This window comes from Armigeres subalbatus, chromosome 2 (assembly GCF_024139115.2).
Source record: "Armigeres subalbatus isolate Guangzhou_Male chromosome 2, GZ_Asu_2, whole genome shotgun sequence".
NCBI classification, from domain to species: Eukaryota; Metazoa; Arthropoda; class Insecta; order Diptera; family Culicidae; genus Armigeres; species Armigeres subalbatus.
The window spans coordinates 96593706-96611577 of NC_085140.1; the positions used below are offsets into that span (position 1 = coordinate 96593706).

The 17872-nt window shown below is 37.9% G+C and overlaps 1 protein-coding gene across 13 annotated transcripts in view; it reads left to right on the forward strand.

Moving 5' to 3' along the window:
* Positions 1–17872, forward strand: part of LOC134210198 (protein encore) — a 246325-nt gene that overhangs the window by 111908 nt on the left and 116545 nt on the right. For 10 of the 13 annotated variants that reach the window (XM_062686227.1, XM_062686231.1, XM_062686224.1 and 7 more), the window contains exon 2: positions 9160–9475. The exons of the other annotated variants lie outside the window; for them this stretch is intronic. The gene's annotated coding sequence lies outside the window, so the exon portion shown is untranslated. The remainder of the gene's footprint in view (positions 1–9159; positions 9476–17872) is intronic. 13 annotated transcript variants of the gene reach the window in all.

Below are 17872 nucleotides of genomic sequence, written 5' to 3' on the forward strand. Positions count from 1 at the left end.
ATGTAAATTTTGAATTTTAGGTGTGTACCCAAAAACATCCAAGACCGGAGGATGCTCAGCATCGACAATCAAAATTAAGTGTGTAAGATTAACAAACAACCATGCGTTCACTGTTTATTTCGCATGCTATAATTATTGTGATGTAGCTAGTCCTGTAAAGTTTGTGTCTACACGTTGGAATGATTCAGTATTTAACTACTTATATTGATAACACATTGAAAAAGCTTAAGGGAGATATTTTGGGCTGTCCTACCCTGTGCATAGCAATCACTGCCATTTTGTTTTTTTTAACATTTCTTATTGCTCTAGAAATTAGATCCGAAGATTTTTCACGATTTGCTTCAGTTCAAAGAGATCATTTAGGAATTAAGGGAAACAATTAAGCTTCCTCGCTATTTTTTTAGAAATTATCTTTACTTTATCCTTATATTAGTTTTTCCAGTATATCATATGCGTTATTTTTCTCTTTGGAGTCATTATTTAAATATTTGTCCAAAGTATTTCAAGAATCCTCTGGAAATGCAGGAATCATCGAAAAACATCGTTTGACAGTTTCTTGAAATCCTTCCATAAATTTTTCAGATACATCCTTGAAACAAAGACCATAGAAAAAAAATCTATTCCTAAGAAGTTCCTCCAAAGCTTACTTCATGAATTTTTTTTATGTAGCTCCTCCAAAAAATTTTATACGATTGCTGCGTTTTTTCTTAGATTTTTTCCAATATATTGGTCTAAAAATCCTCTAATAATTCAGAGCTCGGAACTTTGGTCAATTGAAATATCACTTGAAGCTCTATCAAGAATTACCAAGGACTGTATCGAAAATAAGTTATCCACATTATTTTATTTGAATAAAATCGGATGGATTTTGAAAAATTAATAAAATTTATCTAGCAATATATGTTAATTCTGTTTGTTAAGTTTTATGAAAAAATATAATACTGAATAATAATTGCCATATTCCAACATTTATTCAAGTATATTGCTTCCTGGTCACAAATCGGCATAAAATTGCCTCGTTTTAAAACATGATTACTTTCTGGTCCAAATTCCGGTCACTTGATTTTGATTTTCTTCCTTTTTCCGACAGTTTAGCTAACGTGTAGTTCCCCAAGCTTGTTGGCCATGATTTTTTACCTTTGGGGGTGGATAGCGAAACGCTTGGTCAAATTATCCATCTCGATACCCTTCTTACAGAGCCATGTGTCCAAAACTCAAAATACGAATACGTCGAATACAGGGTAAAACAAACCAATACCTTCATGAGTTTCTGAGTAGCAACACATTGAAAGTTGATAACTTATTTTCGATACAGTCCTTACATAAGCAAAAGTTTTTTTATTTTATGAAATTCTGAAATGCTTCTTCTTCTGTAAAATTCTTCTATAAGAAAACTATCCAAAGATCTTTTCACTTCCTGTAGAAGCATTTTTTAGGAATTCTGACACCTTCACTTATCAGAACGTCGGCTCCAGGGGCACGTTCACCTCAATTGGGAGATTTGTGCCATCGCCTTCACAACCTTTTTCATCACACACCTGACGGAAAAGGTAGTGAACAAAAAGGAAAGGAATGAGAACAAAGGGAAACAGAACAAAAGGCCTTTGAAGAGGGCATACAACGCATAAGCGTACAAGAGCTTATAACTCCTTACCACAACGGGTTATGAACAACAGAATACTCTGAAGGTTCAGGTTTCTGAAGTCAATTTCAGTAAGTAAGTGTTTATCAAATATTTGGAAGCGCAATTGCGCATAGACTGAGCAGTTACATATTAGATGATAAGAAGTTCCATAATCGGATTCACAACTATCACAAACAAATGACTCAACGCGTTTAATATTTGCCAATTCGGCAGTGAACTGTCAAGGCCTTGACTAAAACACTGCAATTCTGTTGGACAGATTAGCTAAATAGCTAGCTACTACCGGAGATGGCTCCAGGATGTACAATTTTGTTTGGTGACATGAATCCAGACTACTCCAATGCCATTTGTGTTGAGTGACAGCCCAAGAGTTGATCAAAAGCTTCACCTTACACTTGGATATTGGAATAGCTGGCTCATGACCAATAAAGTCATGTGATGCTCCATTACGAGCTAACTCATCAGTCAATTCGTTTCCAGCTATGGGAGAATGGCCAGGTACTTATATAAGGTGTAAAGTATTAACTGAATTCAGTTCCTCATTTTGAGTTCGACATGCGATTACTAACTTCGACCTTGAGTTGGCCGAGGCGAGAGCTTCAATAGCTGCTTGGCTATCTGAACAGAAGTATATTACTTTGCCCATAATGCGTTGCTGCAGTGCAGATTGCACTCCACACATGATGGCAAATATTTCCGCTTGAAAGACAGTGCAGTGTGTACCCAGTGAGTATGACTGTTCCAATCTCAGCTCACGCGAATAAACGCCTGCACCTGCTCTACCTTCGAGGAGGGAGCCGTCAGTGTAACATACAATGCTGCCCGACATACTTCTCTCCAAATAGCCAGATGTCAACTCATCCCGCGAGGGGAATTGTGTTGAAAATGTCCTATAAGGAAAACTACCAACGTGTGTGAGATCACTTGGAGCAAGGGAAATGTTGTCCGAATTAACCATAAGCGGTAACAACGAATTATGTGTAAAACTGAGGTTTACAGGATTCTCTTCCGTAAAACCGAATACCCATAGTCGGTAGGTACAAGAAAATGCTCCATGTTTGAGATGTATGTGTAGTGGGGCCACGTCGAAGAGAACTTCGAGAGCAGCCGTGGGAGTTGAAGAGAACTACTACCAGTCATTGCCATTAGGCACATACTTTGAAGATGACCTAATTTAGACTGAATTGTCCTCACTTCCCCCTTTTGCCACCACACAAGACATCCATAAGCCAAAATTGGTCGTACAACTGTTATGCAAATCCATTTGATATATTTGGGTTTAATAGCCTATTCAGATTACGCCATTAATGACATAATAATTGGCGTTTCAGAGTAAATACGCTTTATGATGTCATTATTTACGTAATATTCCATACATTTTGCGCTGTCAAAAGATACCCGCTAAAAAGAGTCATAAAGAATTTATTACGAACAATTATTACGAGAGAGCTTTCGTTCTAACTGGGATGCAGGGAGAAATTCAACAAAACAAAACTGACAAGCGTCACGCTCTCTTTGCCAGAGAGAAAATTCTCTCTGTTTTCATTTCGTTTCTTAGTTGACAGTCATGCTCTTTCTGTCGGAGCAGGGTCGAATGCATGTTAGATGGAAATCTTCTGAGCGCTGAAGAATAACTCGGATTGTGATGGTTTTGTGGAAAGCATTTTATATGATGAAAAATAATGATGATAATCATTTATTCTCCACTTATTCAACATGAATTGTTTAAAAAACAGATGCTCTCTAGAATTAACATGAAGTATTTAACTTAAACCTAGATTTAATAGAACAAATCGAATAAATTTTCAAAGTTCAAGGGCCAATGCGGAAGACAATTTAAAACGTAGGAATGGTTGTAAAACGAATATATTTGATGAATAAACATGATTTCATAAATTGTTTCAATTCTGCTCCTTGAATGGCTTAATATACTTTGGATTTCAACATTTTTCACGTGGGACAACTGTACGATTTGAATGGGATGTATATATAAAGTAGAATAACCTTAAATAAAACATGGATTGGTAATGCATTAATTCATCCAAAATCCAGTTTAAATTATATCACATTCACACGATTCGATTTTGTTAGAAGCTGTATCATTGATTGTCGAGTAGAACGCAATGGTTCAGTTTCCATTTTTGAAAAAAAAAAAAAAAATTGCTGAGTTGCCCTTCATACATGGAGATACTGGTGGAAATACATTTTAGTTCGATAATATTTCTTGAAAATTGATCCAATCGTCCTTTTTTTATTTATTTGTGAGAATTCCCAAAAGTATCTAAATTTGTCTATCAAATCTCCGTTCGATCATAGTACAGAATCAAAATACTTTTTAAACTTAAAAATAAATTGAGGAATAGTCTGATTCCCCGAAGAACGGCGCACCCAACTAATGAATGTAGCTTCGCTCATTATCCTTAATGAGAACTTCAAATATTCTTCGAAAATCCCTTTTCATATTTTTTTTTTATATTTTTTTTTCGTAGAAACTTTGTTCGGAAAGAAATGTTCGGTTGTCGCCACACAAATGCTTGATTTCGCAAATTAAATTTTAAAACTCTCCTTGAATTCAACCCTGTATTAGCGTGCAAATGAGGAAACATGGAAACATCAAGCTATATTATCTTGCTGCAGTCTGAACACCTCGTAATAATTGGATACCCTCTTACTTAACAAAGTCATAAATAGCCCAATCTGAATAGGCTATAAGACCCCAAATATTTACAATGTTACGAAAACTCATATGTGAATATGTATGTTATGTGGAAGATATTGATTTGGAAAATGTATTGGAGGTAACCACTTTCCCTTCGATGGGACTCGAACCCATGACCCTACAGTACGCTAGACTAGTGCTTTAACCAACTAAGCTACGAAGGACCTACGTCGGCCTTCGCAACCTAGCGGCTACTGAACGAGCTCGACTATGCGTCCAATTTGGGAATCTCGAGCTCGTTCAGTAGCCGCTAGGTTTGAGTAGTTATGATTCTACGTGCTTGAGCTCTAGACCCATAGCTACATGAAAAGACATCAGGATTATCCGAAGATGTTATATCGACACATTCAGGGAGGTGCGTATCAAATAAGTGCTCTAACGATTCTTCATCAGAAGAAGTGTAGTCGTCATTTGGCTTGCGAATTTCGCCAACTTGGAAATCCTTGGATCTCGCAAGAATTTTATTCAATCGACTGGCTTCACTCAAATTGGAAACATTTGCACAAAGGTTTTTCCAGCCGGATCGTTCAGCAGATCGTAGAGCCTTCTTGTAAGCATTGCGAGCCAACTTGAAAGAATCCATCCCTGCTGAATGGCGTCTGTTCCAACTCCTTCTACACTGCTTCCTTAGCTCAGCCAGCTCGGAATTCCACCAAGTGGTTCCTCTTGAGTTTCTTCAAAAACTTCCACGATGTGTAACGTTGTAGTATCAACTGCATCATCCAAGTCGGTAGGAGTTTCTATAGAAGGTAGATATTCATGAAATTTGGTAGAGAGCAACAACAAGTGTAAAGATCCCAGTTTGTTGAACGAGGATTTCTAAAACGCAAGGTCTGCGAAGTAACATTCAAATGATCAAAGTAGATGTGGCGATTCCTCATCTGACACATGCCAATTGAAGCTCTATCAAGAATTACTACATTAGCAATTTTTATTTTATTTTATAACTTTTTTTTCAGTTATTGTTTTGAAAGCTTCTGTAAAATTCTTCTATAGAAAACTATCCAAAGATCTTTTCATTTCCTGTAGAAGCATTTTGTAGGAATTCTGACACGTTCACTGCAGTAGATATAAGAAAAGTTGCGAACATAAATTATAAATAAATAATTTTGGTTACGCCAAAATGTATCGATCGCACCTAAAGCAAAAATGAAACAATAGCGTGGTTAACGTGACGATCACATTTTGATGTTTATTTGATTGGGGTTTTCCAGTAGAAGCATAAGTATTAGAACGCTAGAGGTGCTGTTATCCCAGTATGTATGCGGAATTAATTGTAAGGCGAGATATCTCGTGAACTGTTGGATTTGGCAAGTTACTGTCTTCTACAAAGTTGTTCAGGTGGTTATAGCTAACATGGAAGGTTTAGTTTAGAATTCTACTGCTTGGCGGCGCTAATTTCTTACTTTTAAAATGACCTATTCGGCCAAATGTCTTATTCTGCCAAATGTCCTATTTGGCCAAATGACCCTTTCTGCCAAATGACATTTTCGGCCAATTGACCCATTCGGCCAGATGACCTTTTCGGCCAAACGACCCTTTCGGCCAAACGACCCTTTCGGCCTAATGACATTTTCGGCCAATTGACCCATTCGGCCAAATGACCCTTTCGGCCAAACGACCCTTTCGGCCAAACGACCCTTTCGGCCTAATGACCCTTTTGGCCAAATGACCTTTTCGGCCAAATGACCCTTTCGGCCAAACGACTCTTTCGGCCAAATGACCCTTTCGGCCTAATCACCCTTTCGGTCAAATTACCCTTTCGGCCAAACACCATTTCGGGCAAACTACCCTTTCGGCGAAATGACCTTTCGGCGAAATGACCTTTTCGGCACATGATTCTTGTCATATTGTGTTCGGGTTTGGATAAAGGCTTGTCGCTAGGTGCGTTTGTCAATAACAAACTCTGTTGATGACAAAGAGTATATTGTTAGGCGTTGCCCGAATATTGATTCCCTGACTGCAAGACATTTGAGGGAGATTTCTTTCGGGTCTTGACATCCATTCGCACAACTATAAAATACCATGTTTTAATTAAAGAAGATCTTCTTATGTATCATAACTTTTCCCGTTCCCGGCCTCTATTAATCAATCGCATTCAATCAAAAAGCTTGACTTATAGTACGCCACTATAGAGATCTACTTACAATGTATTGAAAAAAAAAGTAATTTTATTGAAATGCGGTTGAGTAATAGTAATAAAATAGAGGACAAGAATAGAGGTGCTGCCCTGTAACTAGATTTTCTCCCGGTTTATCTCGTAATTGCAAGTAGTTATAGTTCCCGTTTTTAATCTTATTCTAAAAATTTATTATACTTAAAAAAATTTGTCTGTGTGCATTAGGGCAGTTCACATTTCAAAAATGTTCGAAAATTCCAACTCCCATATGTCTATTAGCATCATTTTGATAATATATGAGTCCTGGCAAAATTTCAGGCAATTCGGTGGCCATTTAGGGGTGGCGCGAAGTCAATTTATGTTTATATGGTAATTTGTATGGGAAAAATTTTAAATTTATTCAAATCCCCCTACTACTTTTAAATCGTGATGAATTCAAATAAACACCCTTTTCGGATCTCGAAAAAACTTGTTTTTGTAGCAGCTTTGTTGTTGCAGCTCAAAACTGAAATGGTTTTATATTTTAACCGTTTTACAGATAATTCTACTTTCCAACTTACATGAGTAGTTTTCCCCTATTCACAAACACTGTTCTGCTTTTCCAACTCCGCTTTAGATCCTACAAGCTAAATACATATCTCTTTTATATAAATTTCCTCTCTTATTCATCTTTTCAATTACCTTTCGCTTCGCTATGTGTACATAAGCAATATAATCTAGTTTATTCCCTACAAATTCACACTAATTTTATTATTCAATTCCTGGTTCTTCTATACTGTTCACCGTAGCAAAATTAATATTTGTTTTTGTTTATTTTATTGTCCCCAACGAAATTTTTACCTACCAAATTCATCCACCACATTTTACCCACCAATCGCATAGGGTTGCCAGGTGCCGCAACACACCCCCAACCTCCATTTAATTGATTTGCGATTTGGGCGTAACTTATTTTGTAAACAAATATTGTTTTATCGATTCCGCAGAATTCAAGCATTTTACTCCAAAACTAATTCCCCTATCTTATAGAGGAAAGCCTATTCTGTCGGATACACACGTCGATTTTCTCAGAAAATGCTTAGTTTAGCAGGAATTTACCTTCCAATGTTTGTTTACAACCAAATTTACGCCCAAATCGCAAATCAGTCCCGATATGGGAGTTAGAATTTTCGAACATTTTTGAAATGTGAACTGCCCTAGTGCACGCAAAAAAAAGCGTTCCCGAATTCGTGAACCAGCAAAAATACACCGTGATTTAATTCATGAATTCGGGAACACCAGTCACGTTTTCCAGAACGTTCCAGAAAACGTGACTGTGTTCCCAAATCCGTGACTGTTGTTCACCAAAAATACACCGTGAACTTGTTAGTTCACGAACTCATGAACGCTTTTTTTTGCGTGTGTGCATAACTCAAAGCGGCTGGATTTACAGAATACTTTCTCATAATAGGAGTGAGTGCTAGTAATGGATCCCGTGCCTGTAATGGACCCCCTGAACAAAACCCAAAAGTTAACACTGGAATCAATGATTACCTGCAGATTTCCATTGGATAATATTAGGGTTTACATATTAGGGTAGTTGTTCCATGCAATTGTTTTGGCTTGGGATACTTAAATTAAGTTATATTAACTAATTTGTAAAAGTAAATACGTTAAAGGGTCCATTACTAGCACACAAGGAGGGGTCCATAATAGTCAACAGGAGCATGTGGAAATGAAACATGTAAATCAAATGGGGAGGACCATAATACGTATGTAAACAAACTCTAAGTAGTAAAAATAAATGTTTTAGCATATTTTATGTACGAAACGCATTGCTAACTGTTACTTGTCATCTGGTGCTACAGAATGGCAATATGTCATGAGTCTGACTCTAGCGAAGCGATTGAAGTAAATTTCCGTCCTTAAGGGGTCCATTATTAGCACTCACTTACACATTCTCGCCTCCCATGCAGAACAACGTCTGCCGGGACAACTAGTTTATCATATTTATTCAATTTGGTGAAAATCGTGTGAAAATGTTTCAATTTTCTAAAACTATTGTTGCACAACAGAATTTCGGAAATTGTGGGGAGCGCCAAATTAAGATAAAACGGACTGCGTTCCTTATTTTTTTAAACCATAATACCTAAAGTTTCCAGCAAAACGTTTCCAACTGACTCCATCCAAAGCTTTTCAGAGCCTTTTATTCGGCGAGAAAAGTAACATTTTTTGCCATCGATATCCGTTTTCTCCAATGTGCATCGCATCGTAGTTATGGTAGCTATAGATCCAACTTCGTCGTCGTCCAAATTCAAAGCCAAAGGCGAACCAAAGTGAGTGTTGGTGAGAGAGTGAACATTCTCGCAACTGGGATCCACAAGCTGCTGCAGCAGCAGCAGCAACAGCAACTCAGCGCGCTCGCATCCTGTGGAGAAGTAGCGAGTGCCCATAATGGGTGGAAAGCCATACTCATCGTCGTCGATGCCGTTGTCGGTGGCCGTAGTTACGTAATGTGAGCACACTCGTAGTCCGGTCAGGTCGACGGAACATCTCTCGTCGAGGACGACGACGACGACGACGAAGAGGATTGTTTGTGATGTGGCTTGAAGATGATACTTCTATCCGTGCATTAAACCTCTAAACGGTTCACTCAGCCAGAGATCAAAAACATATCTTTATCCTTCTCGTTCGGTGCAGCCGCGAAAGTTCCTCACAGAGTGAAGAAGTTCCCTGAACCACGTCCTCCAAACGGCGACCCCCGTTTATAACTGTGTTCGGTGAAAGAAATTGGAAACGACAGAGTGCTGTGTTGTGGTGCCAGGTGCTGCGTGCTGTGTGAAAAAGTGATTTGTTTTCGTACTTCAACCTCAACCTTGAATCGGCTGGGGTTGGTGAGTGAGAGCGAAGCGCAACGAAGAATATTTCAGTGTGCGGCGAAGTGGTCAAGTTCGTGTTGGTTGGAAATAGCCAAGAAATCCGTACAAGCTGGCTGCACTCGCTGATTACTTTGGAGGTAAATATCATTTATATGTGATAGAACACACTCGATGAGTGACCCTTTGTGATACAAGAAAGAAAAACAAAACACAATTTATGTTCAGGTCAGTTATCAACACAAACGTGAAGGATGTTGTAGCAGATAGAGTACATATTACATTTCATATAATTGATAATAGATTCAGTTTGAAACGTGTTAGGAAGGATTTTTTCTAGCTCAAATATTGAATTATGAGTTAAGTCTTCAAAGTTATTCGTCGGTAAGATTTAATAGCTCTCTAATCATAATCAACGACCCTGAGAAGTGAAATCCGTTGCGGATGAAACTTACAACCAACCAGTGGAAGCCAGACTTACAATCTAACGAAATCTGTTGAAAATATTAGGCTACATAAAATTGTTGGATTCTTGCTTATACGAACGTACAAGTTTTGAATGAAATCTTAATAAAATACAAGTTTTGTGTGAAACCTTTACAATTGTACATGCTTATGCAACTGATAAGGCCATGTTTCAAATAACTACCGAGTGTAATTGAAATAAGCCTCGACATAAATATTAGGAATCATTTTGTGAATTTCAGAAACACATTTAAAATCGCTAAATCGCTAAACACATGTAAACTAAACTCTACTCCTCTCTTATTTACATTAGAGGATCAAATGTTCTTCATACAAAGCTTGTAATCTTGATTGTGTGTTTGAATGTGATTGAATACATTATAAACTAGCTGCTAGGGTAGACCCAGCTTCTATCAAATTTTCATAAAAAAATCTCCTCAATTTCGTCACGAAGTTCCACAGGAAGACCACGGTTTTTTTTTTGAATTTCCAAGGAAATTTTTCCGCACTTCTACACAAATCGTATCTGATTTTTCTCAAGAATTTCTTCCGAAATTCCACGGGACACATTGTTGGATTTCTTCGGGCAATTTTGTCTAATTTCATCTGAAAGTAGGAGATTTCCACTGAAATCTCGTTTTAACTTCCAAGGGAAATTCTTCTGAATTTCAGGAGGAAATTCTTTTCAATTCATCAAGCTGCGTATACTCAGTAAACGGAAAAGCAAAAACCCAACTTAATTCACCAAGTGGTGATACTGCCTTTCTCGCATTTAGCCAAGACACCAACCTTATATGACACTTATATAGTTCGATTCCATTTTCTTAATAACTTTTAAACGCAATGGTCGATCGTTATCAAATTCAATAGTGATCAACAAGGCTTTGTCCCCTGTCGAATGCAACTTGTTGCGAGAAAATCGATTAAGAATTACTATATGAAAAAGTGGCTAATGTTTTTTGGTTTTCGTGTGCACACACACACATACACACGGACAGACAGACATTTGTTCAGTTCGACGAGCTGAGTCGATTGGTATATAACATCATGGGTCTCCGGGACTTCTATAAAAAGTTCGATTTTGGAGTGAAATGATAACCTTTCGGTACAACTTTGTTGTACGAGAAAGGCAAAAAAAAGCCAAAAACATAAAATATATAAAACAGTACGATTATTTCAGCTAATGTTTGCGTTCTGCCTACATATCTGCCCCGTTCTTGAGCACTGGATACAAACTGTGCTAACACTCTTTAAACAGTGTGTGTACGTGCATACATACGCAGGTTAAAAAAAAATCGGGATGGCACATTCCAAAATATAGGTCACACAACTGTGTGCAAGCGAAAATCTCGAACGTCCCCCTAGCAATAATGGGTCATAAAGGAAGGTTATTGGCTAAAGCATCCCTTCAGTCTGTTTCCACGCAGTAATTGCATTCTTGTGTGGGATTTCCCGTTAGACAATAAGCCCTATTCTTTTGCAGATAAATTGATTTTTCCTGATGAAACCGTTTCCATTTCCCCGGAATTATGCGATCTGCCTGGGGGAGAATGGTACAATTTAAATAACACAGTGGAATGTGTTTAGATGATTCACGATGATTGTCTTTCATTTCTAATTTTATAGATTTTTGCCTTTTGTAAACAAAATGTAGAAAAAAAGGAACTTTTGTGTTTATAAATCTATTTTAGCACTTGCTAAGCGCATAAATATGGAGAACAGCTTGAACAGTAGAGCAGATCTACACTAAAGCATTTTGTATCTCTTTCTCGTATGAAGCACAGCACAAGCCACCCTCGATTCAGGTTGACTGTTGTTCGTTTAGACGCTTATGTTTAGCTCTGCAGCTCCTGGAAATGACTCTCAATTACAGGTGTTTTTTTTTTCATTGTTTTCCTTGAATTACAGATTCTATCCAATCCTTGGGTTTATTGAAAATGTGTTATTGGTGATTAACGAAAAGGAATCTCTCAGTTCACCGCTAATCGAAACAGTTGTTTAAGTTGACAAACAGTTTATGTCTAAATAAAGTTGACATAGCTATTTCGTATTAAAGTTTTTTCCTTGTTTGGTGGCTTTTTATCGTTTACTAAGCTAAGCTGCAAGTTTAATGTTTTGTTGCCGAAAAAATCTAGAGATAAAACACTTCCAGCTAGCAACATTTAGATACAGTACATGGAAGCGTATGGAGGCGCACGGTACATCATATGTTAGTGCTACTGCATTTTGCCTTGCTAAAATGTTTAATGTGTTATTCGAATGTGGGAATACTCGGTTTGTTATATCTCCCTTTCTATTATTGACACTTTCCTTACCTAACTTATGTACATGTTACGTCCATATCAATCACAATAAATATTTGTTCACGCAGCTGACCCAGTATTGATCCTTGTTTATCAAAAATGTTATAACAGTATCAATTAATGGATGCCACACGGTAAAAAATATGCACGTCCATGAGAGTTGTTCTGCATTTGAATTGGCACTACTTTATAATCCAATCAATAATGTTAATAGCTGAGCTTTTCAAATTCAAAGACCTTAACTTCTATTTGAGTGCGCAATATTTATAAAATTAAGGAAATAAAACAAATTTAATTGAATAATGTGCCATCGCTTGAAAGTCCTGATGCATCTTACCATGACTCCATATCACACTTCGAATTACCTCTTGAAGAAAGAAGACCTGTTGAACAAACTGTCATCTCTTTTTAGAACTGCACCAATATAAATCAACTTTTAAATCAATAACCTATCATCTTTAAATTCAATAACGTATCACTTCCAAATTAGACTTGTGCGCCGATTGAAAATTTAGCGGCGGCGGTGCGATAGATCATTTTCCGCCAGCGGCGACATGGGTCGGCGTGATCTTATTTCATGCATTAGAAATTCTTCCACATATTCCACCATAAATTTCACTAGGAAAGCTCCGAAAGCATCTCGAAAGATACTCCAGGAATTTCTCCGGAAGTTCCTCCAGGAATTCTCCCGGAAGTTATTTCAGGAATTTATCCGGAAACTCTTCCAGGAATTCCTCCGGAAGTTTCTCAAGGAATTCTTCCGAAAGTTTCTCCAGGAATTTCCCCGTAAGTTCCTCTAGGAATGCCTCCGGAAGTTCCTCCAAGCACGCCTCCGGAAGTTCCTCCAGAAATCCTATCGGGAGTTCTTCCGGAAGCTCATCCAGGAATTCCTCCAAAAGTTCTTCCAGAAAATCTTCCTGAAGTTCTTCCAGGAATTATTCCAGAAGTTTCTCCAGGACTAGCTCCAGAAGTTTCTTCAGGAATTTCTCCGAAAGTTCCTCCTGGAATTCCTACGGAAGTTCCTTTGAAAAGTCCAGTGGAAGCTCTTCATGGAATTTCTCTAAAAGTTTCTCCAGAAATTTCACTGGAAGTTCCTACAGGATTGCCTTCGGAAGTTACTTCAGGAACTTCTCCGAAAGTGCTTCCAGAAATTCCCCAGGAAGTTTCTCCGGAAGTTCCTCCAGAAAATCCTCCGGAAATAATTCCATGAATTCCTCTAGAAGTTCATCCAGGAATTTCTCTTTTTTTCAGGTATTTCTCCAAGAATTCCTCTAGAAGTTCCTCCAGGAATTCCTCTAGAAGCTCCTCAAGAAATTTCTCCGGAAGTTCCTCCTAGAATTTTTTCGGAAGTTTTTCCAGGGATTTCTCTGGAAGTTTCTCCAGGAATTCCACCGTAATTTCCTCCAGCAATCTTCCGGAAGTTCCTCCAGGAATGCTTTCGGAAGTACCTCCAGTAAAACCTCTTGAAGTTCTTCCATAAATTTCTCCGGAAGTTTCTATATGAATGCATCAGGAAGTTTCTCCGGGAATCCCCCCGAAAAATTTGCTCAGGGAATCCCCGGGAAGTCCTGTAACTTTTAAAATAATTACCCATAGAATTTCTACTGAAATTTTTTCCGGAGTTCCACCAAAAAATCCTTCAAGTACACTTCATAAATTACCTCGCAAGCTCTACAGAAATTACCACAAGGTTTCTTCAGATATTTCTTCTAAAATCCTTCCGAAATTCACATAGAATTTCACTAAACTCACCTCCCGCGAATTCTTCCGGAAAATTGTCCAGGAATTCTTGAAGAACTTCTTATAGACATTTAATTGCGAAATCTAGATTTAGAATCTTACGCGCTATCCTATAGGAATTCTTCTACAAACTAAACCGGAAATTCCTACCACCAAATTTCTCCCAGGAATCGCCCAGAAAGTCATTCAAAAATAAATGCTTCTGGAACTTTCATAAGGAATTCTTCCGAAATTTTTTCCAAGAATCTCCCCGGAAATTCCTTTGGCATTCTTTTAAGTAATTCTTCTTTCAATCTTTCAATTCCCACTGAAACTTCTCCAGAATTTCTTCAAGAACGGGCCCAGAAAACCCTACAGGATTTTTCTCCGACATATCGTAAGGAAATTTACTCCGGAAAATACTTACAAGAATATCCGCGAAAATTCCTGAAATATCTCTATATGTGCCCCTGGAACTTTCTTCAGAAAATTCCTCAAGGAACTGCTCCGGAAAATTTCGCTTTCATGAAGAATTTACCACGGAATATTTGTGGGCATATCCGAAGGAGTTCATTAAAGATTTTAATGTGCAATGCATGAAGTATTTCTTAAAGAAGTTCGCAAAGAAAATCTTGATTTGAATTTCATAAGAAATTTTTATATAAATTTTCGAATGAATTTTGTGTGGATTTCCCGATGGACTTACAGGAAAATTTTCGAAGGAATTCCTTCAAGAGTTTCTTCAAGAAGTAGACGTTTCAAGACCCGGAGACGAGCCAGCCTAGGGCTGAAAGTCTCCTTAATAAAGACACACAAAAAAACGTTTGAAGACGTATAATTTAAAAAAAGATGAATTTCCAACCAAAGCTTAAATCAAATTCTGAAGAAGTTCTATTAGAAATTCCTTGAAACCCTGAGGATAATTCCCACATTTTCTTGATTATTAAATGTCAGGTGGATTTGAACAAAATTTAATATTTTAATAATTTAATATTGTTTTGTTTGACCGAGCGTACGTTGTACAACAAGGGATCTAGTGGTTACCCAGACTTAATCGGAAATGAGAATAAATGCCTCATAATTGTTAAGAAGATAATTGTCATATGAACTTGGCTGAAAACATGTATTTCCGACAGGAGCTTTTATGAATAATATGCTCCTATATCAATAACAATCGCAAAACATGCAATTTAGGTTCAATTTGTGTCGTGTTTTGTTGTTATTTGGCGTGCTCACTGCTGGGAAAATTAACAAAAAAGATAAATAAAACAATTTGTGCACCAATTCTTTGTTTTTCAATGGTATTGATTTGGGTACGGTTAGGGACGTTCCGATATTTCCGATATACCGGAATATCGATATTTATTTTCAATATCCGATATTTTTGTATCGATACTTTGCTTTCAATATATCGGTCATATCGATATTTTCGCTTTCGATATCGAATTAGAAAAAGGACACGATAATACAATAGAAAGAACTAAAAAACTGGTAAAATAAATGTGCAGCTCTATTTACAATAACCATAAAATGGATCTATAGAACCTATTTTCGATATGAATTTTTTCAGTGACGTAGATGATGTAGATTGAGTGCAATGCCGCCGCAGACAGTTTTGACAACTCGACAGCACCGCTGTGCAAAATCGGTCACACCGCTGGTTCTTAACTTTTCACATCAATTTAGTTATTTATGAAATGTACTCACAGGAAGAATTTCTTTTAAATATTAAAAATAATTTTCTGTGGCAATTAAGAATTTTCGTGTGTAAATTAAGAACAATTTTCTCGGGAAATTTAGAAGATTTTCCTGTGAAAATTTGCTCTCAGAAATTCAAAAGAATTCCCCATGGAAATTTAAAAAAAATCCTTTGGCAAATGAAAAGCATTTTGTCTGGAAGCTCAGAATATATCTTTGGGATTCTGAATAGTCTATGGTTATCATAAACACACCTAACAACAATTCTTTCTTTAAAAACACTGATAAATATATACTGATTATAATTTCCTGTTGAAAACAATCAGTAGAGTAGTTTCGCATTTCTCACAGATTTCAGAGGATTAAATCAAAATTTAAACAATAAAAAAGAAAATGATGAAAACGACGCCGCTACCGGCTAATACTAGTGGTGTATTCATCTTGGATAGAACAATTAAATAGAGCGTGAGAATTTTTTACCGTGCATGAAGTTTGAAACAGTTTTTGCATTGTTCTCATTGATTTGATGGTAGCACGAACGATAGAAGACATACCACAAAAATAACATCAATTTTTATATCATGACAGGGCATAAAGTTGTACAAAATCTAGCAATTGCATTGAGTTCAGATCAATTGGTCTACCAGGTAAACTACGCCCTGTATCACAACGACGTGAACCCATCAAGCACACACATGCCCATAGGGCCTTTGAGTATAACTTGTAGTTCAATAATGCCTCTACCAGGTGTTCTAAGCTATCCAAACTATTTCGGAGTTCAGATCAATTAGTCTACCAGGTCAAATGCGGTCTGTACCACAACGACGCCAACCCATCAAGCCCACACATGTCCATGGAACCTTTGGGTGTAATTTGAAATTCAATCATGCATAAACAAGATGTTCTAAGTTATTCCGAACTGTTCCGCAGTTCGGATCAATTGGTCTACCCGGTCAACTACGTTTGGTACTACTTTGTCTGTCAATGAGCTCGGACCTAGTTGATCCAGCTCCCTCTACGTTCTGTATAACAGTGGCGTCTGCTATCTAGAATCGGATATTGACCTACGAGACAGACGAAGGCTTAGCTAGGGCTCCCATCACGGCAATGTCCCACAGGGATCAATCCTGGGTCCATTGCTGTGGAACGCGGGCATGATGCCTATCAAACTGGTGGTGTGTGCTACGCCCTCAGGGGCACCAGTAATTCCTGAAAGAATATCAAGGCAGCAACGGTAGCCAAATGACAGAGGGAGTGGGACAACTCGACTAAGAACAGGTGGATCCATCGTGTAGTCCCAGGTGTGTCGGCTTGGATTAACAGACCTCATGTAAAGCTAAACTTTGGCTTGACTCAGTTCTAAACAGGCCACGGAAGCTCCTGCACAGATTCGAACATGCGGCTTACCCCGTCTGTGTGCAATGCTCAGACGTGACAGAAACGGCTGAGCACACCCTGTTCACATGTCACTGGTTTGAAACGGAGAGGAGTGCGATGTTGAAGGCATGCGAAATGGACGCTACCACTAATAACTTCAGAAAAAATATTTTAAGCTCTTTTTAGTAGAATGTATTCAACCGTCTAAGACGAGTTTCCAAGACGAAATTCCAATAACGGACACCACCGTTTTGTAGCATCTAACTAGCAGCTCAAACTGCAGCGTTTATTTCAATCAGTGGTTTATGATTGAATAAATTTTGTTTTTTACTTACAAAGATAGTTTGTGCTCCGAACCTCTTGCAATGAGAATAGTTTAGCAATTTCATTTTCATCAACTTATTTTCGAGGAACAAACTACAAACAAACTCAAACTACAAACTACTTACTTTTCTAGTCAGAATAGTTGTTCTTTAAACTAGTTACTGGACTTAAAGTAACGATTCCACCGACCATCTTTCACCGCAGTACCTCACCACCTAGCTGTAAACATCATCTTCAGTGCGAAAAACAATAAATGTATTCATGATTCACGGTACCTTTTGACTCCTTCTTTGATACTATATACGTATCTACTCACAGTACTTTGGTCTTATCCACGTACCACGATGACCGCTTGTACAAGCTCTGCAGCGACTCAACCGTCTCGACTTGCTGGATCACTTGATTTGTCTCCTTTACAACACCACTCAAAAAGTGGTTTGACGTCAGCGCCTCGATCTCCGATTCTTGTGAGGAATATGTCAAAGGGCGGCTGTTAATCCTATCCTCTGCCTAAGACAACGTAGTTAAGAGCACCTCGTCGGTCAGCTTCCTGCCGTCGTCCATTGTCTTCATCGATTCCTTCACAGATCGCACCAATCTCTCCCATGCACCGCCCATATGTGGAGTACCTGGAGGGATGAAATGCCACTT